The sequence below is a fragment of the Rattus norvegicus genome, chromosome 5 (genome assembly GCF_036323735.1).
Source record: "Rattus norvegicus strain BN/NHsdMcwi chromosome 5, GRCr8, whole genome shotgun sequence".
Taxonomy (NCBI): Eukaryota; Metazoa; Chordata; class Mammalia; order Rodentia; family Muridae; genus Rattus; species Rattus norvegicus.
In genome coordinates, this window is record NC_086023.1 from 94,297,811 (window position 1) to 94,313,680 (window position 15,870).

At 37.8% G+C, this 15,870-nt stretch overlaps 1 long non-coding RNA gene and 1 pseudogene across 2 annotated transcripts; one reads left to right on the forward strand and one right to left on the reverse strand.

The window, feature by feature from the left end:
* LOC134486942 (uncharacterized) lies at window positions 1-15,326 on the forward strand. Of its 2 annotated transcripts, XR_010066535.1 has the most exons (3): window positions 1-499; window positions 12,118-12,171; window positions 14,961-15,326. It is a non-coding gene; the product is annotated as an uncharacterized LOC134486942 (long non-coding RNA). The 2 variants fall into 2 exon arrangements; XR_010066536.1 differs by lacking the exon at window positions 1-499 and having other exon boundaries at window positions 12,101-12,171.
* Eef1g-ps16 (eukaryotic translation elongation factor 1 gamma, pseudogene 16) lies at window positions 10,057-11,433 on the reverse strand (annotated as a pseudogene).
* Window positions 15,327-15,870: the final 544 nt, after the last annotated feature.

The window sequence follows — 15,870 nt, forward strand, 5'->3', positions numbered from 1 at the left end:
GAAAAAAATATGGCAGATTTTTGACTTTCATAAATGAGATTCAAAAGATGCTATAGATAATAACTTTTTTCTATTCATTTTGAACTTTCATCTGTTTAAACAATTTCCTCTGTCCTATTCTTGCATAGTGTACTGGAGTTGCTCTACATGAGGATCTGTATGTGATTCCAGTGATAAGATAAATCTAGACAGTGTCAACCCATAGCAATAGAAAAGTATGTTTCTATTTTCTTAAGAGAAAATAGCATGTGTATTTTCCATATCATCCTGCAGCAAATATTCTGTTCTTCTCTTTTGTTAATGAGAATGTTGAGACAATCTTCATTATTACCTAATCTATTGGGCTGGCCAATGTCCAATGCGGTGGACTGTAACATCATCAATACTTAAGAGGAATAACATAATGGGAATTCTCTACTGTGACATAGGAGCCTGGAATAATAATGATGCAAGAGAACAAAAGCCTCAAGGATGTCATGATTCTTCTTCTTTTGCCAAAGTAAGCCTCCTCTTCAATTCCTTTCTTCTTCCTCCAAACATATCCACTGATTTATATATTCTGCAATTTTCTACTAATCCTTCTCATTTTTAGTCTTTCCTAATTGATGTATGGATATGCTTATTTTCATCATAATCCTTAAACCTGTGATGACTTCATTTGTCTCCTATTGCTTTTAGAAATCAAAATGCATATATGTACACTTACACACACAAACATATATATATATACACATATATACATGTACATGTATATGCATATATGAGTATGTGTGTATATGTATATATATAGCTATTGGAAAATCTACAGTGTGTTTTGATCATATTCACTTTCCCTCTCTCAAACTTTCTAAGATTCGCCTATATTTTCTTCATTCCTACTCATCTAACTTTTATGCCTCCCCTTTTATTTATCAAGGCTAAGTTTACTTCCCAAATATTTTTAGTTGTAATGGCCTTCATCTGGACCATGGATGATTTATCAAGAACTACATACTTAAAGAAAACTGTCTCTTCATCCTGTAGCCAACAATTGTCAGCATCTTTTCATCTAAAAGTGAGATTGTGTGCACAGCTCACCTCTCCATGCTGGGATTTAGTGTGGCACTGACTTTCTCAGATTCTTGGATACTGTCACAATCACTATGAGTTTATATATGCTTCTTCACTCCTGCATCCAAAAGACATATTACCTTGTAGTCAACCTCCATCTCTGGTTTTTATATTCTTTCCACCCCTCTTCCCCAAATATTTCAAAGAATTTGGAGGAGGAATGTGGTTTATATGTTCTATTTAGGACTAAGTGTTCTACATTGTCTTATTCTCTGCACTTTGGTCAATCGTGGGTGTCTCCATTCATCATTGTCTAATAAAAATAAAAACTTCTCTAATGAGGATTTAAAGATGCAATAGTCTGTGGGTATAAAAGAAATAATGGGAAATTGTAAATATTATACCCATTTAGTGGAATAATAAGTAGGTTTTTCCACTGAGGTCTATGAATTATCTAGCTATATGTTTTTGGCCCATTAATTATGATAATTATGTGTTTGGTTTTATAGAACAGACTTTAAATTCAATTAGAAAGTGAATGGTTACTACCCTAACATTTGTGCCATCCCTTTATTGCACCAGTGGGCAAGAATTGCAAGGTAGTGTTACAGCTCACAATGTTCATAGCTCAGTAAGATTGATTGCTTATCTCTTGTCGTAGCATCCACAACTCCTTCCAAGATTATGAAAGCTTGCCAGTAAGAATAATGATTAACAGTCAGTATTAGATTGGTTTTTTTCATGTTCGTTATCTCAGGTATGTACTGTCCTCAGCTTGTGTAGGAGTTAATCATAATGTTATGGAAGATAACCAAGATCATGACATTATCTTGTAATATTTTGGGGTCTCTTTAACCTTGTCAACAAATACCTCTCAGAGATATAACCCAAACTTGATATTTCTCCAAATGGTTTCTATTCAAAGTGACCACTGATATATGATCTTTTCTTTCTGTCTAATAAGTATCATTCCTCAATTATTTTATTTATGTTTTTAGTCTTGCTTAAAAATCATTATTGTTCTAATTATTTTTTTAAGTTAAGGGAGAAGTTTTTGGCAATAAATTCTCTGAAGACTCATTGGAATCAACTATTCACTTTTAAATTTGTTCCATTTTTCATTTAAAATTTTCTTTTTATACTTTAAACATATTTCCATTTTCATTTAGTATCTTGTCTAAAAGGAATCTTTGATCCCTTTTTAACATTAAGTATCATTTAAAAGACGCTCTCTGTAGCAAATACGTAGATACAGCTATTAGAATTGAGTTACAATTTAGTCCCAAACCAACCAAGGGTATCTCCAGGAGTCAGGGAGTGGTCTGTAAATTCATATATATTCCTTGTCTTATCAGTAGGCAACATGGGTATCATTGAAGAAGCTTTATGATTTAGTATTTTGATACTATTCTTCTGGGCATGTTGATCCTGTGTTTCCCTTTTGATATCTTCCTTTCTTTCATGATACAAAATGGGATTTAGTGATCTAGTTTTATATCTTGAAGTGTGCCTTCACATTCAAAATATTCACTTTCCTATCAATTGATAGGAAAGTGTTTCAGTAGGTGTGGCCTTGGTAGAGTAAGTGTATCATTGTGGGCATGGGTTTTAAGATATTTCTGGGAGATAACTGATTTCCAGGAGTGCTGACAAACCTGAGAGCAAGGTAAGACCACCACTTCTATTTCAAGGGACAAACCCAGAGATCTCAGTACACAGGAACTGTGGAATAGTTTGGGACAGGATCTTTCTAGTCTCTGCTTGCACTCAGAGCTAACCCTGTGACACAGCTCTCTGTACCCAGATCCCTTGTGGAGCTGGATTCTCAGAAGTGTAGACAATCCTGAGAGCAAAGGTGAGACCACCATTCTATTCAAATTCCTGTCCCAAGAGTAACAGGCCTAGAGCCATCTAGACACAACAACCAAGGAGCAGTCTGGGACAGGATCCTTCTGGTTTCTGTTTGTGCCTGTTGCTGAACCTGTGACACAGCTCTCTGTACCCAGATCCTACTGGATGAAGGCTGGTCTCCGGGAGTACTGACACACATGCTTACAGGAAGGTCAAACCACTGTCAGAGAAAGCAAGACCGGTGAACACCAGAGATAAACAGATGGCAAGAGGCTAGGTCAAGAACCTAAGTGACAGAAAAAAATGCCACTTGGCATCATAAGAATCCAGTCCCTACCACAGCAAGCCCTGCATACCCCAAAACACCAGAAAAGTAAGATTTTGATTTAAAATCTCAACTCATGATGCTGTTAGAGGACCTTAAGGACATAAATAATTCCCTTAAAGAAATACAGGACAACACAGGTACACAAGTAGAAGCCCTTAAAGAGGAAACACAAAAATCCATGAAAGACTTACAGAAAAACACAAGCAATCAGGTGAATGAATTGAACAAAATCATCGAAGAACTAAAAATGCAAAGAGAAACAATAAAGAAATCATACAGTGAGACAACCCTGGAGACAGAAAACCTAGGAAAGAAATCAGGAGTCAAAGACATAAGCATTACCAGACATACAAGAGAGAGAGGAGAGAATCTTAGAGGAAAAGATACCATAGAAAACATTAACACAACCATCAAAGAAAATGCAAAACACAAAAAGCTCCTCAACCAAAATATCCAGGAAACCCAAGACACAATGAGAAGATCAATCCTGAGGATATTAGGTATAGAAGACAGCAAAGATTCCCAACTTAAAGGGGCAATAAATATCTTTAACAAAATTATAGAAGAAAATTTCCCTAACCTAAAGAAAGAGATGCCCATAAGCATACAAGAAGCCTACAGCATTCCAAATAGATTGGATCAGAAAAGAAATTCCTCCTGTCACATAATAAAACACTAAATGCACAAAACAAAGAAAGAATATTAAAAGCAGTAAGAGAAAAAGATCATGTAACATATAAAGGCAGACATATCAGAATTACCCCAGATATCTCACCAGACACTTTGAAAGCCAGAAGATCTTGGGAAGATGTCATATAGACCCTAAGAGAACAAAAATGCAAGCCCAGGGTACTATATCCAGCAAAACTCTCAATTAACATAGATGAGAAACCAAGATATTCCATGGAAAAATACAAATTTCCCCAATATTTTTCCACAAATCCGGCCCTAAAAAGGATAATAGATGGAAAACTCCAACAGAAGGAGGGAAACTGCACCCTAGAAAAAGCAAGAAAGTAATCTAATTAAAGTTAACATAAAAGAAGAGAGACACACAAACATAATTCCATCTCTAACAACATAAACAACAGGAAACAGCAAACATTCATCCCTAATATTTCTCAATATATTTGGACTCAATTCCCTCAATAAAAAGACATGGACTAACAGGCTGGGTACATAAAGAGGACCCAGTGTTATGCTGCATACAGGAAAGACACTTCAGTGACAAAGACAGACACTACCTCAGAGTGAAAGACTTGAAAACAATTTTCTAAGCAAATGGTCTCAAAGAAACAAGCTGGAAAAGCAATTCTAACATTGAATAAAATCGACTTTCAACCAAAAGTTAGCAAAAAAGATAAGGAAGGACACTTCATATTCATCAAAGGAGAAATCCACCAAGATGAACTCTCAATGTGTAATATCTATGCTCCAAATAAAAAGGGCACCTACATACACAAAAGAAACCCACTAAAGCTCAAAGTACACATTGAACCTCATACGATAATAGGGGGAGACTTACATATTCCACTCTCATCAGTGGACTGACCATGGAAAATGAAACTAAACAGAAAACAGAGACATAGACAACTAACGTAAGTTATGAACCAAATGGATTTAACAGATATCTATAGAACATTTCATCCTAAAACAAAAGAATATGCCTTCTTCTCAACACCTCATGGTATCTTCTCCAACATTGACCATATAATTGGTCATAAAACACTTCTCAACAGATACATGAAGATTGAAATAATGTCATGCACCCTATCAGATCACCACAGACTAAGGCTGGTTTTCAATAACAACAAAAACAGCAGCAGCAACAACAACAACAACAACAACAACAGAGCAGAAAGCCCATATACACATGAAAGGTGAACAATGATCTTCTCAATAATAACTTGGTCAAGGAAAAAACAACAAAGAAATACTTTTTTAGAATTTAATATTCAGACACAATACCCAACATATGGGACACAATGAAAATGAAAGCAATGCTAAGAGGAAAATTCATAACTCTGAGTGCCTGCAAAAAGAAAGTGGAGAGAGCATACCCTAGCAGTTTGACAGCATTCCTAAAAGCATAAAGAAAAAAAGAAGCAACTATACCAAAGAGGAATACATGGCAGGAAATAATCAAGAAATCAACCAAAGGAACTATACAAAGAATCAACAAAATAGGGAGCTGGTTCTTTGAGAAAATCAACAAGATAGATAAACCCTTAGCCAGACTAACTAGAGGGTACGCGAGAGCATCCAAATTAAAAAATCAGAAATGAAACAGGAGAAATAACAACTGAAACTGAGGAAATTCAAAATATCATCAGATCTTGCTACAAATCCTATATTCAACAGAAGTTAGAAAATCTGGAGGAAATGGGCAATTTCCTTGGCAGATACCAGGTACCAAAGTAAATCAGGATCAGATAAACCATCTAAACAACCCCATAATGCCTAAATATATAAAAACAATCATTAAAAATCTTCCAACCATAAAAATCCAGGGACCATATGAGTATAGAGCAGAATTCTCTCAGACCTTCATAGAAGACCTAATATCAATACAGTCCAAACTATTCTACAAAATAGAAACAGAAGTAACACTACCCAATTCCTTCTGTGAAGCCACAATTACGCTTAGACCAAAACCACACAAACACCCAACAAAGAAAGAGAACTTCAGACCAATTTCCCTTATGAATATTGATGCAAAAATACTCAATAAAATTCTCATAAACCAAATTAAAGAACACATCAAAATTATCATCTATCATGATCAAGTGGGCTTCATCCCAGGGATGCAGGGATGGTTCAATATGTGGAAATTCATCAACATAATTGGCTATATAAAGAAACTCAAAGGGAAAAAAACACATGATCATCTCATTAGATTCTGAGAAAGCATTTGACAGAATTCAACACCCCTATATGATAAAAGTCTTGGAAATATCAGGAACACAAGGCCCATACCTAAACATAGTCAAAGCAATATACAGTAAACCAGTAGCTAACATCATGTAACTGAAGAGAAACGTGAAGCAATTCCACTAAAATCAGATTAGACAAGGCTGCCCACTCTCCATACTTATACAATATCGTACTTAAAATACTAGCCAGAGCAATCAGACAACAAAAGCTCATCAAGGAGATACAAATTAGAAAAGAAGAAATAAAAATCTTACTATTTACAAATGATAAAATACTATGCTTTAGTGACCCCAAAAATTCCACCAGAGGACTCCTAATCCTGAAAACACCTTCAACAGGGTGGCTGGATATAAAATTAACTAAAAAATGCAGTAGCCTTTCTCTATTCAAAGGATAAACAGGCTGAGGAACTAGGAAAAGGACAGTCTTCACAGTAGTCACACATAATACAAATTACTTCCGTATGACTCTTACCAACCAACTGAAAGATCTGTATGACGAAGACTTCAAGTCTCTAAAGAAAGCAATTGAACAGGATCTCAGTAGATGGAAGTACCTCCCATGCTCACGACTGGCTGGTTTAATATTGTAAAAATGGCGTCTTGCCAAAAGCAACGTACAGATCCAATGCAATCCCCATCAAAATATCAACTCAATTCTTCATAGAGTTAGAAAGAGCAATTTGCAACTTCATTTGGAAAAACAAAAAGCCCAGGATATCAAAAATTTTCCTCAACAATAAAAGAACTTCTGGGGGAATCACTGTCCCTGACATATTGTATTACATATCAATAGTGAAAAAACTGTATGGTATTGGCACAGAGACAGGAAAGTAGATCAGTTGAATAGAATCAAAGACCCAGGAATGACCACATACCTATGGTCACTTGATCTTTGACAAAGGAACTAAACCATCCAGTAGAAAAAAGATAGCATTTTTCACCAAATGGTGAAGAATGCAAATTGATTCATTTTTATCATCCAAGTGTATCAAGAACCACCACATAAAACCAGATACATTCAAACTAATAGAAGAAACAGTGGAGAAGAACCTCAAACACATGGGCACTGAGGAAAGTTTCCTGAACAGAACACCAATGTCTTACGCTGTAAGATCAAGAATCAACAAATAGGACTATATGAAATTGCAAATCTTCTGAAAGGCAAAGAACACCGTCAGGACAAACCAGCAACCAATGCATTAGGAAAAGATCTTTACTAATACCACATCCATTAGAAGGCTAATATGCAAGATATACAAAGAACTGAAGAAGTTAGAATTCAGAGAATCAAATAGCCCTATTAAAAATGGACTACTAAGCTAAACAAAGAATTCTCAGCTGAGGAATATCGAATGATGAGAAGCACCTAAAGAAATGTTGAACATCCTTAGTTATCAGCAATCAAAGCAGCATATCAAAACAACCCTGACATTCCACCTCACACCAATCAGAATAGCCAAGATCAAAAACTCAGGTGACAACAGATAGTTGTGAGGATGTGGAGAAAGGGGAACACTCCTCCATTGTTGGTTGGATTGCAAGCTGGTAAAAACACTCTGGAAATAAGTCTAGAGGTTCCTCAGAAAATTGAACATAGTACTACCTGAGGACACAGCTATACCACTCCTGGGCATATACCCAAAAGATGTTCCAACATATAACAAGGACACATGCTCCACTATGTTCATATCAGCCTTATTTATAATAGCCAGAAGCTGGAAAGAACCCAGATGTCCCTCAACAGCAATGAATACCGAAAATGTGGTACATTTATACAGTGAAGTACTACTCAGCTTCAAAAACAATGACTTCATGAAATTCTTAGGCAAATGAATGGAGCTAGAAAATATCATCCTGAGTGAGGTAGCCCAATCACAAAAACATACACATTGTATGTACTCACTGATAAGTGGATATTAGCCCAAAAGCTCAGATTACCCAAAATACAACCCACAGACCACAGGAAGCTTAAGAAGGATGAACAAAGTGCAGATTCTTTAGTCCTTCTTAAAAGTCAGAACAAAAATATTCGTTGGAAAAAAGGCTGAGCCCTCCCCCATTGATCACCAAATGAGGAAATATCATAAAGTTTGATCTCATAGGTGAATTTCATCAACTGAAGATTCTAGATTGTGTCAAGGTATCACACAGAACCAGCCACTACAACTAACACCTTGTTACCTTGACATACGAACACATCAGTATTTAGTCACAAACTCTTCTTTTCTAATTCAAGCCCAATATCTCACATTAAAAACATAAACAACTTTAAAAGTCCCATAGTCTTTACAAATTCAAACATATTAAAATTCCAGTCTGTTAAAAAATATAAAATCTCTTTTAAAAGTTCAAAGTATTTCATTTGTAGAAATTTTAAAAATCAACATTAAGTTAAATACCTTCTTCAAGAAAGAAAAACCAGGGCACAGTCTCAATTTGAACCAAGTAAAACCAAACTCTAACAGTATCAATAACTCAATGTCCAACCATCTCGGATTCACTCATGATCCTTCTGGCTACTTCAAGGATCCTGAGTCACTTCTCCAGCTCTCCTTTCTGCAGCACTCAATGATTGTCATTTAGGTTCCAGATAGCTCCACTCTACAGTTTTCTCTATTCTTGATGGTACTGGCATTTCCAAAAATGATGGGGTTCCTTGCTACAACTGGGTTGTACTTTCACCAAAAGCTTGTTTCCAGTACCTGGTGCCAAGCCTCAAGTTGTTTGCTTTATCCCTTCCATCCTGGCCTTTAACTGCCACTGAGTCTGCTCCTTCTCCAAAGGCATCCCCCGGTGTCTTACAACACCAAATCTCTGCTGCTCTCCATGATCCCTTCATGCCTTCTAACCAGTACTTTCTGGGTAATGCAGATGTATTACCAAGCCCTGCTGCCAACACGAGGTAAAACCATGTCTACTTCTGGAAAATAGCTTCTCTGTGCTCTCAGAAAGCACTTCCTCGAAGTCTTTATTTCAGTAATGCTGGTCTCTTCTTAATGACTGCTAATTTCTTATCTCTATCTAACCAGCATTAATTATCCCAACAATGTAAATATTTCACATCATTGATGCCCGTGTTTTATTAATCATGGCTGACATTTCGGCTCCAGCTAACCAGAATTACAGAATCTCAATCCAAAATAGAAAGATAAGGAACAGTATAGTCTTAAGAATTTTTCCCTGAAACTTTGCCAGCCAGGCCTCCATCCTTTGCACTTTTCTCAACAGTCTTGTCTTCCAAGCTCCTAAGGAACATCCCACTGAGGTCTCAAAATGCAATGGTTTTTCTAGCTCAAAGACCCTAAGTTCTTTACAATTATACCCCAAAACAGGTCTGTAACAGCATTACCCGACTGTGCTGAGCCCAGTAAACTCACAACCAAGAAAGCAAGTTGGGGAGAAAAGGGGTTATTTGGCTTACAGTAACAGCGCTACAAGATTTGCAGTTTGCTGTGCTAGCTTTCAGTTTTGCTTTGGTTCAGTATTTTCTCCTGATGCCCAGTGCCTTCCTTTTAAAATGGTAATGCATATTCTCTGCCACTGTATGTTGGCAGAATATAACTTGTTCTTATATTTTACATGGAAATACAATTACGAGGTTGTTTTGAGTCTCGGAAGAGACTTTGAAACTGTGTTTGTGAATGAATATGGGGAACCCTAAAATTGGACTAATTTTACTGTGAAACGGTATGGTCATAAGCTGATGCACGGTGTCATAGAACAGAATGTGGTAGTTTATTTGAGATTAGCCTCCATTCGATATGCACCTATATTGGGATGGTTGGTCCAAAATTGGTGGAACTGTTTGGGAAGGATAGAGAAGTGAGGCCATTTTGGAGGATTATGTCCCTGTGGGTAAAATTTGAATGAATTTCCCCAATGTGCAGTTTCCTTTAATGACCCCCATCTCCCTTGAAGGGTAAGTGCAGGCAGCTAGGCGACTAGCAAGACATGTTCACTTGAAGATCTTGCCTTGATTGACGGCTTTGCCCATGTGCCGGAAGTCCCCTCCCAGGAAAAGTACTCTTGAACGAAGGTCTGGGTCTCCTTGTTATCAGGATCCAGTTTCCGACATGTATATGACTCATAGTCCACCTGCCAATCTGGACTCAGTGGAAAGGTAAGATCTTGGCCTCGGAAGACCCAAACCCCAGAAATGGAGCTGCTGTTGTTGGTTCCAAACATGATAACTCAAGCAAAGGCATTCTTTCTCAGTTTGTCCAATCACTGGAACATTCCAGTGATGAGGTTACAAGTCATGAAGGTCTGGGAGAGCTCTTCAGGGAAGCGGTACTCAGCATACCACAGGGACCAGCCATCCTTATCAAAGTGTTCCCAAAAATATGGCAGCGCCACAGAGAGACTGTCCGCATTGGAATACTTTCACTTAAACTCATCCACCACAAAGGTACTCTTGGGCAGGTGAGTGAAAGGGTCTTTGGCCTTAGGCTCAGCAGCCAATGCCTGCTCACACCCATCCATCTCTTCCTCAGGAGCTGGGACAGCTGCCTTTATTTCCTCTTTCCGCTCAGTCTGGGGTTTCTGCTTCTCTTCTCGTGAGCCCTTTTCTTTTCTCGGGATATCCTTTTTTGACAGGCTCTCTGCAAATTTCTTAGCATCAAACTGAGCCATCTTTTCACACTGCTTCACCTCCCTCAAGATGCCCCTGGACTGGGACTGGTTAATGCAAGTAAGGAACCATCGGTTGGTATTTGGGAAGACCTGGCACAAAGAAGGCTCTAAGACCTGTTTATAGAGCCACAACAAGGTACAGACCACTATGATGTCAGCCAGTGTCACTCTTTCACCAACCAGAAATGTCCATGTCTTCAGATGAGTGTCCAGTAGCCCTAAGATTCGCTTCACCTCCTCTTTGGCATTTTCAGTGGCCTACGTGTTGTGGTGTATAATGCCTAAGGTGGGGAACACCCAGGTGCTAGCTGGAGGGACGATGTCACTGTCAGCAAAGCTCACCCACTACACCACCTGAGCTGCTGCCTCTGGCGTACTTCCCCGCAATTCCTCATTGCTTACATAATAGGTGATGGCATTGCTCTCAAATACACAGAATCTGTCATTGCCTTCAAAGGCTGGAACCTTGCCGGCAGGAAATTTTCTGAGAAATTCGGGGATGTGGTTGGTTTGGCCGAAGTGGGAGTGGGGTGGTGCGGAAAGCACGCAGACCTGAGCTCCGCGGTATTGAGCAGCGATGAGGGCCTTGAAGGCCCTCCAGTTTTCAAGGTATGTGTACAGGATCCCATCCACCATGGTGATTCCGCAAAGAAAGGGCAAATTTGAAGTTTTAAAGGCCCATGCCATTCATAGGGAGCTCTCTCAGGCCTATGGTTGTTGCCTCAAGATATGAGTTCTCAGCTACTTCTCCAGTGTTATACCTGTCTGTCTACTGTGATTCTCCCTGCCATGACAGTCAGAGACTTACCCTTGACATTGTAAGTCCCAATAAACACTTTCTTATAAATTTTTTCTTGATTATGATGTCTTAGCGCAGCAATAAATAACTACTCAGTATTCATCTCTTTACTTAAAGGGTTAGGAGTAGCCCTGATTACAAAGTCAACAAGTGTTTTACGAGTGCAGGAGAATTGTCTTCCTGAAAGGATTGAAGATCATTAAACCTTACCAATGCTCTATAATGAGGGTATCCTTTACTGTCTCTTTCTAAAAGCACTTCATGGAATTCCCATATGGGTTACTTTGTCCCTCTAGATAAGGCTGATGCATGTACAATTAGTGTATATTCATTTATATTAATATTTGAAGAATGCTCATACTGTTTGGCATGATGCTTTATCTTTTACCTAATTAGCACTCAATAAATATATGTGTACTTCATTAATGATACATAAGTGTTCAATCTGTATTTAATATAGTGTTTTTCACGTTCTGGATACACATTAGTAAATTCATGGTTCTCCTTTTTCCTTTCTGTAGTTTGAACTGACAAGAGGCTTGAAAAATAAACAATTGAAAATGGCATTCCTGAAGGTAACCATCAAGTGTAATAAGGCTCAAGTCAAATGGCTGAGCTGTCACAGTAAAATACAGCCTATTGACTTCCCTCTCACTAGGGAAAAGCACTGCATGCCACTTACCACAGACAGCCAAGAGAAAAAGGATAACCCTGAAAACTGCAGGAGGGAATACCTTGTTCAACTTCCAGAAAGACACAAATCCAGCTTTTTACTGATAATCACATTTTTAAAAAAATGAAAGTTGTATGTAGACATCACAATCATCTTACTATAAGAAATAATACACAGCAGTTAAAAATCAAACCAATATAACCAGCAGCAATAAAGAAGTATCCTTAGATAGAAAGAAAGGGAGGAAGGAAGCAAGGAAGGAAGGAGGGAGGGAAGAAATGAAAGAAGGAAGAACGAAAGAAACCCACAACAACGTAATAAATACAAACACCTAATTGAAGTGGAAATTTCTGGTTTCTGCAGAAACTCAGTTGTTTTTCTGGAAGCTGTCTTGTGAGAGGATGTGTTGCTGAGGCAGACATATGAAAAAGCCTGTGATGTTTTGTTGGAGCAGATGCTTGAGAGGGCATGTGATGTTTGCAAAGAGTATAAGTAGAACCCCACAGACAGTGAAAGGTCGCTCTTGCATTGGTAAGCAGTGCAATGCTTCGCTAATCTTTGCTAGCTGTGCAACTCTTCACTGATCTTCACTTCGTAGAGAAAAATGTCAAAAAGCTTCTCGCGGCATTCCTACGGATTCTCACCTCTTCCAATGACTAGTGCAGATTCAGCAGAACCTTGCTGTTTCTGCTAGATCAAGCCATTAATATTCATTCTTCTTTAGTGTTTCCTGTAGGACTAGACTGCTAGTATCCTACCAATGAAGAGTGGAACTGCTCCAAAAAACTACTTCTAAACAGGTCCACCAAGGGTTTTTCCTATAAACCTCCTTCTTCCCTTGCCTCTGGTCAGTGGGCTAAAAGAAGGGTGAAACATTAAAATCATGAATAAAGTAGGTATCAAAAAATCTAAACCTACATCTAGTGGAGGAAAGGATGTGAAGTAGGGTAGTTGTACAATGTCCAGGTTATGGTTTTCTAAAGCAGCTCCCACATAAAAGGGAAGACGAGATGGTAGTTTATTGTGGAATAAATGGCCATGGCCAAGGAACACAGAATCAGAGTACCTCAAAATTCCATGTTCAAATGCAAAAGTAGTTTCATGAGGTTTTAATAGAATCAGAACAAAACAAAGTCATAAATCGTGATACTTTCCAAATACTTTATTAGAAAAGTAAGTTATATCCAGGCAGAGGAAACTCATCTGTAGGTCTCCAATGTTATCTAATAGTATTAATGGCTTTTTGGTTGGTGCAAATCAGAGTTCCTTACGTTAATATATTTCAAAGTTGTTATCTGCTAGTTTCAGATCCAAACCAGAATTGGGCCAGGAATGACTACCTCTCCTAGACCCATTCCATCCTTTCCATATCATTGAAGTTCTAATCATCCAGTCATTGTTTGTACACATAGTTTACATCTGTCATTGAATATACAGCTTCTTTCTAAGAATTCCTGTTCACAACATCTTATTAGGAAACAGCATATCTATAAAGATGTCTAGTATTTAGAACAATAGAGGTTTTAAGAAAATTCCTAAGAAGATAGAAAGGTGCATGTGCATGTGCATGTGTGTGTTTCATAGTTGATTGGAAGTTTATGATCTGAATTTGGGAGGAGTGTTTGGAGTTTTTTTTTTTTTAATTTTAATTTTTTTTATTAACTTGAGTATTTCTTATATACATTTTGAGTGTTATTCCCTTTCCCAGTATCCGGGCAAACATCCCCCTCCTCCCTCCCCTTCCTTATGGTGTTCCCCTCCCGACCCTCCCCCCATTGCCGCCCTCCCCCCACCAGTCTAGTTCACTGGGGGTTCAGTCTTAGTAGGACCCAGGGCTTCTCCTTCCACTGGTGCTCTTACTAGGATATTCATTAAGAAAGGCAATGAATGGATAACTGAACAACATGAAAATGACACCGAGTTGCTTACCTTAAGGGCAAGGTTAAGATATATAAGGAATTTATACCAGTAAAATAGTTTGACATTAAATAAAGCTTCTATATGCATTAATATTGTAGCAACAGTATGACAAATTGATGTTTTATGCAACCAGAATTTTAAAAATTCTTGCATACTGAAAATTCTTACTATCATTGCCAACTGAGTTTCACTCAGTTTATGGTTTCAGTATATATCAGTCTGGTATTTCTATGCCATGTAAAGTACCTGATATCTTTGAATAGTCACAACACGTTGGTCCTTAAACTCAACTGACTGTAGTATCTCAGTTCAATGAGAACCAAAGTCTAAAAGTATCACTTAATGCGTTTTTGAGTAAAACATGATGTTAAGAAATCAAGTATCCTTATGTCTAAATACTAATGCTTGCACTAACTTTTGTGTGTATTAAGTCTGTATACTAAGTTTATATTCCCTTTGGTCAGAGGATTTAACTTAATTGTGTGGAATAAATTCTTGAAGTGTATCTTTAAGAAGTGATACTACATAATTCCTTGAATGTTTTTAAACCATAGACATCTATGGTGCACACAGGCAAGGAAAAAGAGAACCTGTTCAAAGGCATATTAGTGAACACTGGCTTTAGAAGCTCTCAGCTAAAAATAGATTAATTATTTCAGGTTTTCCCATAATGCTCACTTATTTCAAAAGGATATGCCTTGCTATTCCCTTGCCCCTTATTAACTGCCATGAGAAAGGACCTTAAATCGATCCCTTTTGTAATCTTTTCAGGCCTGGTGGGTATTGCATGACTGAACGTCTGGGGATGCTGTTCTATGCTGTCTCATGAGTCAGAGGATGAGAAGATGGGCCCCAGGTGCCTTGCAGTCCACTGCACCTTAAAGATTGCTGACACTAATCCACATAGCACCATGCTGTCAAGTCTGATGACTCCAGGGAAGCTGCTGATGTAAAGCATAAACAGCCCAAGGGAGATAACTGTGCTTAGTGATAAAAATGCACAATATTCCTTCAATTGTAATTTATTCCAAATTTCCTTCCAGAGCATGTCCTGGTAAATTGCTTAGATTTGAGTGAAAAATAAACTGAAAATGAAAGAAATTGAAATAGTGATATGAATTAAAACATCTGTAATGTCTTCCAGTTTATGTATTATCTGATTTATTACAAGAGTGGAATGGCAATAGGTATTATCAGCCCTGCTAAACTTAGTAGGTCAAGGTCTAGAAATGGTTAGGTAATCTGTCCAGGGTTTTTGTCAGCTGAAGAATAAACTAAAACAGAACAAAATATAACAAAACAAAACCTAATCTACCATTCATCCAGAAACTGAATATGAGTTTTGCATATTATCAAATTAATGCCTCACAACAACGTTATGAAGCAGAAAAACACACTTGCCCCATTTTTTAAAAATAAATATATAAGGATTCAGGTATAAGAAATTACTTAAATGAGAAGTTAAAGGCTTGATTTGAATCCAGAATTCAGAACCTACCTTCTTTGACCTCCCAATTGCGGTACAGCCTGTCTCACTGTGCTATATTCTGCCTGCAATATGAGAGTTCTGGCTATGTTCTATGTTGAAATGATATCCACAACATGCACTGCACACTTCCTGGCCCATGAAAATGTCCCAGAATTGGTAGATGCTACATATGGCAATGGTGTAGCAACATAT